The sequence below is a fragment of the Palaemon carinicauda genome, chromosome 19 (genome assembly GCF_036898095.1).
Source record: "Palaemon carinicauda isolate YSFRI2023 chromosome 19, ASM3689809v2, whole genome shotgun sequence".
Taxonomy (NCBI): domain Eukaryota; kingdom Metazoa; phylum Arthropoda; class Malacostraca; order Decapoda; family Palaemonidae; genus Palaemon; species Palaemon carinicauda.
The window spans coordinates 106,637,684-106,652,683 of NC_090743.1; positions in this window are offsets into that span (position 1 = coordinate 106,637,684).

Here is a 15,000-nt window from a genome sequence, read left to right on the forward strand (position 1 = left end):
AAGAGATCGCTCTTTGTTCAGGATTGAATTTTGACCTTTCGAACGTGTGTAACTCGTTTTCTATGACTGCAAATCTACACAGCCTTTCTTTCATTCAATTGCTTGGTCACTGAGACGTCCCTTTTGATATACTTGTTTATTTTGTTGTTGATTAACATCTGTCTGCTGTGATAGTCATCACATCCGGTATTGTGTGAATATTTTTTGAAATGTGAAATTCTGTCGTCTTAATTTCTTTTAGATTAACATAGAATCAATAATGTTAATAATTGAGTAATTGTAATTCTTTTTTTTTTCTTTTTTTACCTTTTGTGTAATCTCACGTCGCTAATTGTGCCAAGATGAGAGAAACAGAAAGCTATGCTATTACCCTGCAGAACAAAAACTACTTTACAATATGAACAAAACGCGTTTCGTTATTACAAAGTAAAGATGTAAGTTTAATCGAGATAGAGAGACTATATTTCAAAGAAAATAAAGTTTGATTTCTGTGTTCATTTTATGCAATTGCGTTTTCAGCAAATGTTGAGTATATATATATATATATATATATATATATATATATATATATATATATATATATATATATATATATATATATATATATACATACACATAAGGCAATGTAGAGGATGAGTAATTATTTCTCCAGTAATTATGTTAACGAAGGTTAATGTATATTGATTTCATGGAATCTTTGTTCTTACAATAACAATTTTCATGAATAAAACGTTTTTACAAAAGACTTTTCCTCGTAGAAAAAAACTCTTGAAATCAATTTAAGGTTAAGTATTTTAGATATATGACTTTCCCAGTTGTCTTAATGAAGGAATTTTGTGCCTTTTGCCATGGGCCAACGCTTTGGCATCTGAAATAATGTACTTCGTAACTCAATGTCCTGCTGTATTCTTTCGTTTTCATATAAAACAAACTTTATAGGTGATTGGCAAATGTCTACACTAGGAGTAAAAGAGCCAATGCTTTTGACACCTTATTTTTTATTTGTTATTACATTTCACTTCCAGTAAAAGGGATAAAAAAGGTTCTGTGAATTACAAATCCAAAATCATGTTGCAATGGATATTTTTTCCACGTAGAAGCTGGTATCGAAATATAAATTTTACCCTTAAAACTGATGACTTTTATCAAGTGAGAAATGTTTATAGGAGTAATCTTTATCAAGGATCAAATGTTTAAGGTAAAGTATGGCTTACAAATGAATCCATATTTTAAAAGTTCATTAATAATCTTTTCTCTTCCATGGAAACATTAACATTACTCCTCTTTTGTATTAACTCAAATCATTAAAAGCAGCTGTTTAATAATTCTTTTCTTCGTTATGTTTCTTGTTCTTTGTCTTGGGAAGTAGAGTAAGTCTTTCACGGAAAGTTTTCTCGCCTCTGGTGATATTTGCACATTTGAACAAACACATCACAGACTGGTCTCTTAAATTATGTCAATGGCTTATTATTTCTGATAATATCTTTCAGTTCTGTGTGGACGTATCCTATTGTACTTAGGTCTACCTTTATTGCTGCTGCCTTTTTTCCATCGTTGTCTTTAGAATAGTGAAAAAAGGCTTTGCTTTGTTTATTCTTAAGAAAGAAATTTTCTTTGAAATAGAAATTTATAGAATTCCCGTTAGGTGACCCATGGAACACGACTGGTTTGTGACAAAGGATCTTTAGCTCGGTCTTTGATTACCTTTGGTTTGAGCTCCGTTGTTTGATGTCTCTACATTCTAAATGAGTCGTCTTTATCATATTCCATATATTATTTTGGAGATGTTTACTACCTAAAAAAATTTTATCATGTTATATACCCTTTAAAATACTTATCAATGATGATGATGATAATAATAATAATAATAATAATAATAATAGCGAAGAAAATACTGATAGTAATGATCTTTTAAAAGATTAAATTCCACACTAGTGAACGCTTTTTAAACCCTTTACTAACCTTTGCAGCGTCTCTTCACTACACCCAATTACCACCTGATCATCTCTACCACTTATTTGGAATAATATCATCCAATGAACAACCAATGCTCCCTATGGTTTTTGGTTTCTATTTCATCTAATATTGCAGATCATCTCTGTGTTCGTCTTCATCTGCATTCCATTACCTTTCTCTGTTGGTTGCAATCGCATCTTTGCCACTGCATCACACCAATGGCCGCCAGAGCGAATGCAATAATCGGGCTAATCCAAAAGGGCAGATGACATTTGCTCCGCTGTATGGAGAGAGAGAGAGAGAGAGAGAGAGAGAGAGAGATGATGATGATGATGATGTAGCTTATTTTTGATTTTCCAATGAAATGGGAACAAAAAACTCTTTTGATTACTATGAACGATAAAAGCATATGGATAATAGCTAAACATAATCCGTAAATGATAATAGAAAAATATACCCGGCTGATCTTTTCAAAATGCCCAAAAATGCATAGACGTTACTTTGTTTCTGGGCGGAAGTGATGAGAACGAAGGAGAAGGGCGATGAGACTGAAAGAGACCAGAAGGAATAAGGGAATGGGAAAGGATACAGGAGAATTGCAGTCGTTGGTTGTAACTTTGGTCATGAATGTAATTGAGGGAAAAATTCTAGCGATAGCAAATGTTATGTTCTTGCAATGGGACTGTTATCTTAAAGGAAGGCTTTGCAATGGAAGAGGCAACAGAGAATTTTAAATGGAATTGGGTTTTCGAAATAATATCTTGTTAGATAGACACTCTTTTTCTTTATATATATATTGTTATATTATAGTCCCGTTGTCTGGGAACCAAAATATAATATTATATATATATATATATATATATATATATATATATATATATATATATATATATATATCGGCTGGCAAGTACACAACCCCTTGAGTCCCAAACTCACCTGTTTGTTTTTACATTAAATCTGTTACACTCAAATATATTAATACCGGAGCTCTGAGACAGTTATATAACACAGACAGCAATATATAAAAACATAGAATATCCAAATGTCACTCAAAACAACACTGGGTAATTATTATTAAGAACTATTCAAACAACTTCCTACTTCGATTCTTTAACTGGAATACGAGAGAGTATTGTGAAAGCACTGGTGATTGGAATAATACATTCTTTACAAAAATAAATATATTTTATAGAAATTACAACACTTTGAAAGAATTTACATAAAAAATAAATCACTCGAAATATTAAGTCTGAACAAAACTTAGAGTAACACAAAAGAAATTAATACTTATGAATTTATACAATCACTTGTTTCACTTGAAATTAAATTTTACACAATTAATTAGTGTTGACACTTAATGAAAATAGTTAACCTAATAACGATACAAATAAACTTCACGTTTATACATAAATCTCCCTGTGCCAGTTACAAAGATTTACATAATACCAACACTCACCACAACAAAATATATTTAAAATCACCTATAATGTCTTCCGTAATGTTTCAACTCATTACACACGATATACTTTATGTTGTGATTAAACTTAATTATTTTGGAGAGGACACAGTATAGGCACTAGAGAGAGAGAGTTGGTTGTATTTTGGCTTGTTAACAGAACATGCTGGGTCTCTTCTGCTCTACGCATCCCTAGGGGCACATATATAATGACTTAGTAACTTCCCGATTATTCTAGGTGAGAGATCTGGAAGCTTGAAGGCATAATGTTGCCAATGATTAAATTCTCGGATGCATACCAACGCAATAGCGAGACGACTCTCTCACCTAGCTCCGCCCACCTTTGACCTCAAAAATAAAAAAAGAAAATCTAACACTTGAGTTTTCGAGAACCTTCCAAAAAACGTGGCAAATATAAGAATTGCGTATTTTCTCACAAACGATGCATTAGCTCAGAAAAATATAAAAAAGATTTACATAAGCCCTTGTTCGTATCTCGTATGGATCATATAGCCCTCTCAAACATATTACGTAAGACTTCGTAACAAAATACGTGAAATAAAAAGTTAATTCTTAAAGATAACATGAATTTATATATACTGACATGAATGAAGAATACAAATAAATTAACGACGAAAGTCTTAATTTACATGCCAAACTTATACGTACATGAGAGCAACTCACCTTAGGAGTTGGCTTTTCACCTCAAATACACAAATGAAATATAAAAATAAAATACATTAATAGATTATTTACTCTACGCTAGCCCAGTATCGTAAGAATATACTGTATATATATATATGTATATATATATATATATATATATATATATATATATATATATATATATATATATATAGATTATCATGAATGTAAATGTTTCCACTATTTATTTGATAAATAGCTACATTATCAAAGTGTGGAACTGAAATATAGCATAAGAGTAATGTCTGAAAAATTAAGTTTTAGTAATTAGACCTGAAGCCATTAAAGAGAGGAACGAACTTCCTCCACATTTTGGGGAAATTAAATAAAGAAAATTTCAAGATTGATAACATGAGGTTAAAAGGATAGAATTAATGGCTGACCTCTAAAAGCCTTTTTTGTTCCTGGTGACTTTTGTACAATGAGATCTTGATGGAATATGATTTTTATTTATTTTATTGCAAGAGGAATTAGAATTTTAGTTTTATCTAATTACGTTGTTTTGTATTTGGAAGCTAATTTGTATTACGTTATGAAGTAAATGTTTTTATTTTGAAATGGCGGTGAGAATAAATACTTAGATATTCTCTCCTCGCTTTGTATCACTTTTTTTGTTCTCGAGGCATCCACCTCTCCCACTTCTGCATTTATTTTACATCCCTTTTCACCTGCCACAAATTGCAAAGGAAGTACTAAGCATAATTTTTCCAATCTGACTTCCAATTACTGTAAAAAGTTGTGAGTAGAGAGAGAGAGAGAGAGAGAGAGAGAGAGAGAGAGAGAGAGAGAGAGAGAGAGAGAGAGAGAGAGAGAGAGAGAGAGAGAGATTATAAGAGGATATCCATTTTCAATAAAAGTATATTTTTATTTATCTCTCTCTCTCTCTCTCTCTCTCTCTCTCTCTCTCTCTCTCTCTCTCTCTCTCTCTCTCTCTTCCCTTCTGATGTTCGATATTTTCCCAATATAGCATTGATTGAAGTCAATGTCTGAGAAGATGTAAGAAAAAATTCCTATAAAGACTTCATGGTTTTGCCTCAATCACTTCAATGTAGAAAGATGTGATAGTAATTATGATAATAGCAATATTATAGACAACTGTGATAATAAAAACCAAAGAAGATTGATAATGGAGGAAGTATCAGAAATATTTTATATTCAATGATATGGCCGAATAATCGAAATCAATCTAATTACAGTACACTGTTGTTAATCATCCTGAAAAAATGAATGCCCGTAAATATCTAAAGAATAACATGAGAAGTGTAATAATACTATGAATGAAAGTTTATTTTGCATTTAGTGAACATTTAGTTTGATATATCAAGTTAGTATGCTCCTTTTGGTAAAATCTTTATACAAAACTGAATAATATTAAAGAACCTACAATTTATTCTCATCTTGATCATTGATATGTTTGAGAATCCTCTTGAATATTCATAATTTAACATATGACTGAAAACTGGGTTTTTACAGATCTTATAAATCAATCCCGAAATGATGTGGGTTATTTAATCCTAAATTATGCACATTCTTGCAGTTTCATTAAGCCTCAAAATTCTAAGATTATTGGAGTCTCTTCTTGGTTCTAATCATAATCATTCGGTTGAAGCTCTCTTAATCATTACCTTGTTCAGGTTCACAGCTATCATTAGCTAGAAGTTCTCGTTCATCGTTTTTTGAAAGAGAATTCCATCAATTTCATGGGTTTTACTTCCTTAACGATATCTCTTATGAGTCCTTGACGACTCTCGCCTTTAGCCTTTGGAGGAAGTTATGAAGCCATGTGGATAGAGGCACTCTCAAGTAAAGGATTTCCTTGCACCAATCCCATTCGCAACTGGAGGTCAATTGTGCGAGGAGGTTAGATTTGAGGTTGTGATGCTGGGCATGAAAGCTATTGGTGCGAGGTAGGTTGAATTTGATTGTACCCTGCTATGTGTGGAAGCTGCTGTTGTTGCCCATTGGTTAGCATGGGGTGATTAGATGGAGGAGGAGTCTATTGAAGCTGTTGGTGAAGGAGAACAGAGCTATTTGAGGAGTCTTTGGCTACAGCCAAATAAGGCCGCAATTCAGTAGCCGTGACAAGATTTTGTAGCTACAGTTGATATAGCTGTGATTGTTGGGCCACAAAACAATCGGTGGTTTTAGGATTTTGCTGCCAGGGCTGGTTTGATGGTGGATGTTGGCCAACGACTTGTGGTTGCTGGTTGTTTTGTGTAAGAGGTTGGAGTTGTGGGGGATTTGAGTTCCAGATAGGTCTGGTCGCTGCGCGTGGATGGTGTGCATGATAGTTATCTGTTGGTGATTGAAATCAATTATTATTGTTTTATGGAATGCGTGGTGTCAATGTTTCTAATGAGATATCAAAAAATATATTGTTTTCTGAAGTCACTGGAACGACTCTCAAAATTCATTGAGGTAATTTACCCTTGAAGGAAAGTGAAAGATTGAAAAGCTATATACTCTCTTCTTGGATGAAAAATGAATTTCAGGATGAAACGAGACAGCAGTAAAGATAACCTAATAATGGCGATTGAAGGAAATAACAGCTAACAACCTTTAGAATGCTGGTCCCTACAGAGTTAGTTTATGTACTGTGAAATGATATGATTTATGCTGGAAAAAAAAAACCATGGTATTTGAAGGTGAAGTGAAATTGACATTATATGTTGGTTTAGTAAAAGTGTCATCTTAGAAATCTTTGGAGCTGGATTTTAATTTGAAGAAAAAATCTTGTAATAGTTATCACCTGGAAGCCATAAAATTCAAGATTATGAAGACAAGAGCATAAAACTGAAAAAGATTATAGAGAAATAAGTATTAGATTTTCAGATGTTTTTATTACTGTTGTTGGCAACTTATCTTATCGGATATGTTTATCACCGTTATCTATGATAAAGATGGATAGATTTTGGGGGAGTTCATAATAGAAGCATAGATGCTCGGAGTGATCGAAATTCCGTGTCTGAAAGTTCTGTTTTAATGTTGATTCGACTTATCATATTCCCCTCTTTGCTTCCTACATTTCAAATAGTATTATTACTTAATTAATCCCCATTTTGCTCACCCAGTTTGGTAGATAATCTCTCTTATTTGCTTTTTCCTTATGCCTTTTTTTATAAGGTCAGCCTACCATAGTCTCTGTACCATGGTCTTCCACTTACTTGGGTTAGAGTTCTCTTGGTTGAGGGTTGACTCGGGCATGCTATTCTATCTTATTTCTCTTCTTCATGTTTTGTTAAAAGTTTTTATTGTTTATAGTGGAAATATTTATTTTAGTGTTGTTACTGTTCTTAAAATATTTAATTTTTCCTTGTTTCCTTTCCTCGCTGGGCTATTTGCCTGTTGGAACCCCTGGCCTTATAGCATTCTACTTTTCCAACCTGGGTTATAGCTTACCAAGTAATAATAATAATAGTAGTAGTAATTAGGTAATCTATTTTTTAATGAAAGAATGTGTAAAATCTCACCTATATAAACTAAGCCATTGACCTACACACATTAGTTTAGGATTCCTTACATAGTAGTTGTATAACTTGGCACAGAGCAATTTCCAAATACAAATAAGTACATATATACGAACAGTCTGAGTTTTGTACTTCCATACATTAGTTCTCGCATTATTATACAGAACACATATGGAATGTAAATTCTATTACACTGTTACAGGGATCTTTTAACTGGCTACACAAGGCACTAGAAGGGCTAAAAGACCTAGGCCTACATGGTTGAGGACTATGAAGCGTTAAAATGATGAATGGAAAATTATTAATTTAAAAGCTCAAGATGGAAAGGAATGGCGAAATTTATAGGCGTAGGAAGAAGTGATGGTGATATAGATCTAATTTACCTTAAACAGGGATTTATAGTTTTAAAACTATTAGTTTTAAATTTAAAACTATTAGTTTTAAAAAGTAATTAAATTCACTTGTCTCGTTAAGGAAATTCCTATGACGTCTTCGAGAAGCTTGTCTAATTTGGGTATAAATTGTTCCCCTATGTTGGTGTCTTTTCCTTTTTTGCCAGATTTCCAAGAGACATTTACGTGTTAGAGTTTAAGCCCAGATAGAAAGCACGAGGTTTAATGGGATAAAGTCTTCCCATGTAACCATCGTGGAAACTTTATCGGGAAGACCTTCTGAAGTCAATGGCGAGCATAACCATTGAGGCTCTTTCAAAGATAGTTAAGGCGAGCAGATGTGTGAAAATTTTTAGAAAGAAGAAGAAAAGAGGGAGATCACGGAAGATAATAGGTAAGGAGATGTGCTTTTAAAATCTTGCTTGCTTTTATTTACACAGAGGACAATGGAAGCTTTAAATATCAGTGTTGATGTAGGAATTTAGTCGACAGTATAAATTTTGATTTCATACATTTCTGTAGTGTGTTTTACAATGCTAAGCATAATTATGTTGAGAATCTCGTGTAACGAATGTATTGATAAAAACAATCAGTCTGCATTCGTATCGTAACAAGAGTGATATCAGACATTATATGATTAATTCTCTCTCTCTCTCTCTCTCTCTCTCTCTCTCTCTCTCTCTCTCTCTCTCTCTCTCTCTCTCTGTGTATATATATATATATAACGGATTTTGAGCGAAGCGAAAAATCTATTTTTGGGTGAGATGGCCATGTCGTCCTGATGGAAGTTCCTATAGGGTAGCTTCCTAGGGTATATTACAACTACGGCGATATTCCCAGAGAATTTACCTTAAGGTACCCAGAATTCTAACTCCTGGAGCGAATATCCCTAATGAAAGGGATATCGCGACATATCAGAGGACGTATTCTTGACACGCCACATGGCAATCTGCACCCCAAACAGAGATAACACATCGAAGGGGTCAATTGTCAAGAAAACGAAAACGGGAAAGAAAAAGGGGGAGCCGCTCCCAAGGCTCCCTCTTCTCTCGTTTCGTAAGCGTGCCTGGCGCCAATCCTGGCGCCATCTGTATTCCTTGTAGCGATACACGAGGTGCTACAGATACTGTATGTAGGGAGGGGTCCTACAGCCCTTTCATAGAAAGGGAAGGGCAGGTCCATCAGGACGACATGGCCATCTCACCCAAAAATAGATTTTTCGCTTCGCTCAAAATCCGTCTTTTGGGCTCAAGCCATGTCGTCCTGATGGAAGTATACCAGAGCATTACTGTATCTGTGGATTCTCAGAACGTGCCGTACTCCCCGGAGGTAATTTTTCCCGGTCGACTAGACCTAGAGACCTAAGATGTTACCGTTATACATCTTTTCAACTAACCATAAACCATGTTAGAGCTTCCTGCCCCCTACAGGGAAGAGTCCTACTAGACTCTGGAAAAGTCTCGAAGAGTACATATACCTATGTATGAATACCAGGCAAGCCAATATAGTGGTCTCACCCTATATTAGGTAAAGCATAGTTTGTAAAGAACCACTGCGTCAATATGAAATATCGACCAGTTCTCCGCACAATACTTGTATTGGACAAAGGTTTATATCCGCATAGGAGGAAACTTGTAAATCCGCCACCGTCCCGTTATGGGATGGAGTCCTCCCGTTAAGGGAAAGCATAAACCAATGCAACATAGCTTGCTTAAAGGAACAATTCTATTAGAATTATCCCAGATAAAGTACATAGAATGAATGCTCAATTATACCAATAAATTGACACAGGTGAAGGAGACGCAAGGTTCTCAAGAACCAGTTTATTGACAGACAATAAATAGACAGGTTAACAACAATTATATATATATATATATATATATGTATATATATATATATATATATATATATATATATATATATATATATATATATATAAGAAGAGGATAACCCAAAACTTCAAGCATAAGTATGATAGTAAACAGCACTTGTTTATCTGAAAGAAAAAACATTATTGCCACTTTTAAGATACCGAGGTATCAAAGTCATAAAAGTCTCTATTACAAATCAATCACATTAGCGTTAGAAACGCTCGGCACACATATCTGCACTTATGCTAGGTTCACCTTTGGAAATGGAACAGTCTACGTGGGCAACTCAGTGCCCTCACTTAGTTTGTAGTACAGTATGTAACTACACACTCACCCTGGAATTAATCGTCCCAATTAAAACCACTGTTCCTCGCAGAGTTAAACAGTAGGGTTAACGACGCGACCCACTGCTACCACAGATCTCTTTAGTTCCTCTACTTGCTTCGCATAGTGGCGAAAGAACACTCTGGAAGACTTCCAGCCAGTGTATGAACGGAGATGTTCAAAATCCATACAATTAAAGAAATTTAAGAATGAGGCAACTTTCCTCGGATCGTGACCTGCGGGTATACTGTCAGGATCCGCTCTGCGAATAAAATATGTGATTTTCGCTCTTGAGTTGATTCAGAGATAAATTTGAGCCTGATGTTTCTCCCCTGAATAGTTGACCACCCTTGAAGTCTGAAGTTCTACGAAGATAGACCTTTAGGCATTCTACTAGACATAGAGATGCATCTTCTTTCAGAGGGCAGATTCTCCAGGGACCCCACCTGTTGGTGGGTAACTCATTCTTGGCGAGAAACGTAGGATCCGGAAACAGGTTCAGATCTCCCCCATCCAGGAACTGAACACGACCTGCCTCTCTCGAGAGGGCTACGATCTCACTAACCCTGGCCCCGGACGCGAGTGCAAATAGGAAAATAACTTTTTGGGTCAAATCTTTTAACGCACACTCCTCATTGCTCAACAGAGAAGCGAAATGAAGAACTTTGTCTAAAGACCATGAAATGGGCTTTGGAGGTGCTGAAGGTCTGAGCCTAGCGCAGGCTTTCGGAACTTTATTAAAGATCTCGTTACCGAGGTCGACCTGGAAGGCATATAGAATGGGTCTTGTCAAAGCAGACTTACACGCCGAAATCGTGTTAGCTGCCAACCCCTGACCATGGAGGTGGATGAAGAAAGATAAGCAGAAGTCTGCCGAGATCTCCTGCGGATTCTTCGCCTTGACAAAGGCCACCCATTTTCTCCAAGATGACTCATATTGCCTTCTAGTAGATTTGCACTTATATTCCTCTAGGAAGTCTATGCTGGCTTTCGAAATCCCGAAACGCTTTCTCACCGCTAGGGAGAGAAAATCATGAGCTGCAGGGTCCGGGTTTTCTGTAATGAAGCGCAGACAGTCGACTTCTGAACTCGCTGGGTCAGAACTGGATCTGGTAGCGGTATAAACTTCAACCGTAGTTCCAATGCCAGGGGGAACCACACGCTGTTCGGCCACTTGTGGGCCACTATTGCCGCTACCCCCTTGAAGGATCTCAGTTTGTTGAGGACCCTCAACAGAAGGTTGTGAGGAGGGAACAGATAAATTCTGGACCATCTGTTCCAGTCGAGGGACATCGCGTCCACTGCTTCCGCTAAGGGGTCCTCGTACAGGGACACGTACAGGGGCAACTTCTTGTTGTCTTTCGTCGCAAAGAGGTCTATCTGCAGTTCTGGGATTTGATTCAGAATGAAGGAGAATGATCCTGTGTCTAAGGACCATTCCGACTCTATCGGTGTGAACCTGGATAGAGCATCCGCTGTCACATTGCGGACTCCTTGAAGGTGAACTGCCAACAGGTACCACTTCTTCTTTTCTGCCAATTGGAAGATGGCCAACATCACCTGGTTGAGAGGTGGTGACCTCGATCCTTGTCGATTCAAGCATCTCACAACTACCTCGCTGTCCATCACCAACCTTATGTGGATCGAGTGACGCGGGGAGACTTTCTTTAAGGTAAGGAGCACTGCCATAGCTTCTAGAAAGTTTATGTGAAAGGTCTTGAATAGCTTGGACCAAGTCCCCTGGACTTTTTTCCGATGAGAGTGACCTCCCCATCCCTCCTTCGAGGCGTCTGAGTGAATCGTCACCGACGGGGGAGGTGGCTGAAGAAGAACCGACTTCTTTAGATGTCTGGCTTGGGACCAAGGCCTGAGAAGAGTACGTAGCCGAAGCGGAACTGGTCTTCTCAGATCTCTTCGCGCGTTTGATGCATAACTTCTCCAAACTCCGGTTGCATCCTTTAGCTGTGCTCTTAGCACTGGGTCTGTCACTGAAGCAAACTGGAGAGAACCCAATACCCTTCCTGTTCGCGTCTTGATATCCTTTCGGAATCTAGAAGTCTCTTGACAGAACCCGCTATCTCCTTCCTTTTCTTCGCCGGGATGGAGAAACGGTGTGACATTAGGTCCCAGTGGATTCCCAGCCACTGGAACTTTTGAGATGGAGAAAGTCGAGACTTTTTTCTGTTGATCTTGAAGCCTAGATACTCTAGGAACTGGATCACTTGACTGGAAGCTTGCAAGCATTCTGTCTCGGATGCTGCCCACACCAGCCAGTCGTCCAGGTAGGCTACTACCTGAATTCCCTTTAGGCGTAATTGTTTGAGAGCTACGCTCGCAAGCTTCGTGAAAATCCTTGGGGCTATATTTAGCCCGAATGGCATGGCTCTGAAGGCGTATAGTCTTCGTTGTAGCTTGAACCCTAGGTAGGGGGAGAGTCGACGGTTGATTGGGACGTGCCAATAGGCGTCTGACAAGTCTATGGAGACGGAATATGCCCTCTTGGGCAGTAAGGTCCTTATGTGTTGCAGTGTTAGCATCTTGAACTTGCAATTCACTATGAACTTGTTGAGTGGCGACAAGTCCAGAATGACTCTGAGCTTTTCCGAGTCTTTCTTGGGAACACAAAACAGCCTCCCTTGGAATTTGATGGACTTCACCCTTCGGATCACTTTTTTCTCCAACAGTTCTTGGACGTACTCCTCCAGAACGGGGGTGGAGTGTTGGAAAAACCGAGGGCATGGGGGTGGAGTGCTGTACCAGCTCCAGCCCAGTCCGTTCTTGAGTAGGCTGTGGGCCCAGGGATCGAAGGTCCACCGATCCCGAAAATTCTGAAGTCTCCCTCCTACCGGCATCATCTCACTTGGACTGCCGTCCTGAGGTCTTGCCTCCCTGACCGCGACCACCCCTGAATCCCCTTCCCCTTGAGGGGGGCCTAGACGAGCCTCTGGCTGCTCCTCTAGGCTTTGCTCGAAAGGAAGTAGACTGCCCTTCGAACGTTGGGGTGAATGCCGTGGACTGTGTCGACACGGCCTGGGGTACCCACTGGAATGTGGTCGGGGTTTGTGCCACCATCTGGGGCACTGAAGGCAATGGCAATTGCAGTTACTGTTGCTGTCTAAGAGGCTTGGCTGGCCGAGACGGTAGCCTAGTCCTCATAGTCTTCCTCTTTGGTTTAGGACCCTCATCCTGGGAAGACTTTCTTTTGATAGCCAGGCCCCACTTCTGGAGAAGGTTTCTATTCTCTGTGGCGGCCTTATCAACAACTTCTTTGACCAATTCGGTAGGGAAAAGGTCTTTGCCCCAAATGTTGGAGGAGATTAGTTTCCTTGGCTCGTGCCTCACCGTAGCCGAGGTGAACACGAACTCCCTACAAGCTCTCCTCGCCCTGACGAAGCTATAAAGATCCTTCGTCACTGTGGCCAGATGAGTCTTGGCCACTACCATGAACATTTCATGGACCTTGGGGTCACTTGCCATCGTCTCAAGAGTAGTCTGAAGAGACATTGAGGTAGCCAGTCTTTCTTTTGTCTCGAGCTCTCTCCGCAAAAGAAAGTCAGACAGCTTAGGGAGGTCCTCGCCGAACTGACGTCCGGCAATATCAGCCTCCAACTTCCCAACTGAGAAGGTAAGATGGACGTCCTTCCAGTCTTTGTGGTCCATAGGCAGGGCCAGCGACAAGGGTTTACACTCCTCCAGTGAGGGGCAAGGCTTGCCGGCCTCGACTGCTTTTAGTACAGCCGCAAACCCTTTCTGTAAAAAGGGGAAGGCTCTAGCAGGAGAGGACACAAAGGAAGGGAGCTTCTTACTCAATGCAGCTACCTTTGAGTTCGTGAAGCCCCTCTCTTTCATCGAGGATGAAAGCAAAGCTTGAGCCTTAGCATGGTCCATCACTATGACCTCCTTCGGCTCTGTCTCCTCCTTTGAAGCTGGTTCCTTCCTCAACCGGACATAACAGTCCGGATATGACCCCTTGCTGGGCCAGAATTCCACCTCCTCCAGGGGAACTGAACCCAACTTATCTGAGATGACGATCTTTCCAGTCGTCATCGGCATGTGCTCAGCATACCTCCACGGGTTAGCATCTGAGCACAAGGGAAGGTCTTTCACATTGAGCCTTTTCTGGGGCCCATGTGATGCTGCAAGCCTCTGCATCTGCAGTTCCATTGCAGCTGCCTTCTCCTGATTCTCCTTCTGCATTTGTTGGATCATTCCAACAATGGAGGAGAGGGCCTGTCCCAGCTCTACTGGGAGAGCGGACGATGTTGAGGGAATAGGCTCCGGGATCTGAACCGGAGTAGCCGACACCTCGTCGACCTCTTCCTCTACAATGTCTGGGGCTTGAACTTCATCCTGGGCTCCTGCCAGGAGGTCTTCCTCCAGACGCTCAGACACGTCAGACATCCTGTCGTCCAACTGGATGTCTTGCAAAGCGACCGCGACTTCAGTATCCACCTGGATCTGAACTTGAGGGATCTCCTCTTGAGGCTGGGGAATCACTGCATCAGCTGATGCCCTAGGGAAAAGATACGCTCTCATCTTCTCACTTGGAAGATAAGGTCCAGAGGTGTTCTTCTGGAAGCCCTTTACCCAGGTACGAAGCTTCTCCCTTGCTATATCCCTTGATTGCGCCGTCCTAGGGGAATCAAAGGCCTCAGTAATCAGGTTAGTGCACACGGTACATACCTGAGGGTCCCAATACTGGAGATCACCTTTGGAGACAGCGCATGCTGCGTGCCTCCTACAAAACTCATGTCCGCAGAGGTTCTTACTGCGGACGTTGCAGAAAACACTTCCGCACTTCGGAGGGTCCTCCTGTAAAGAGAAGAAAT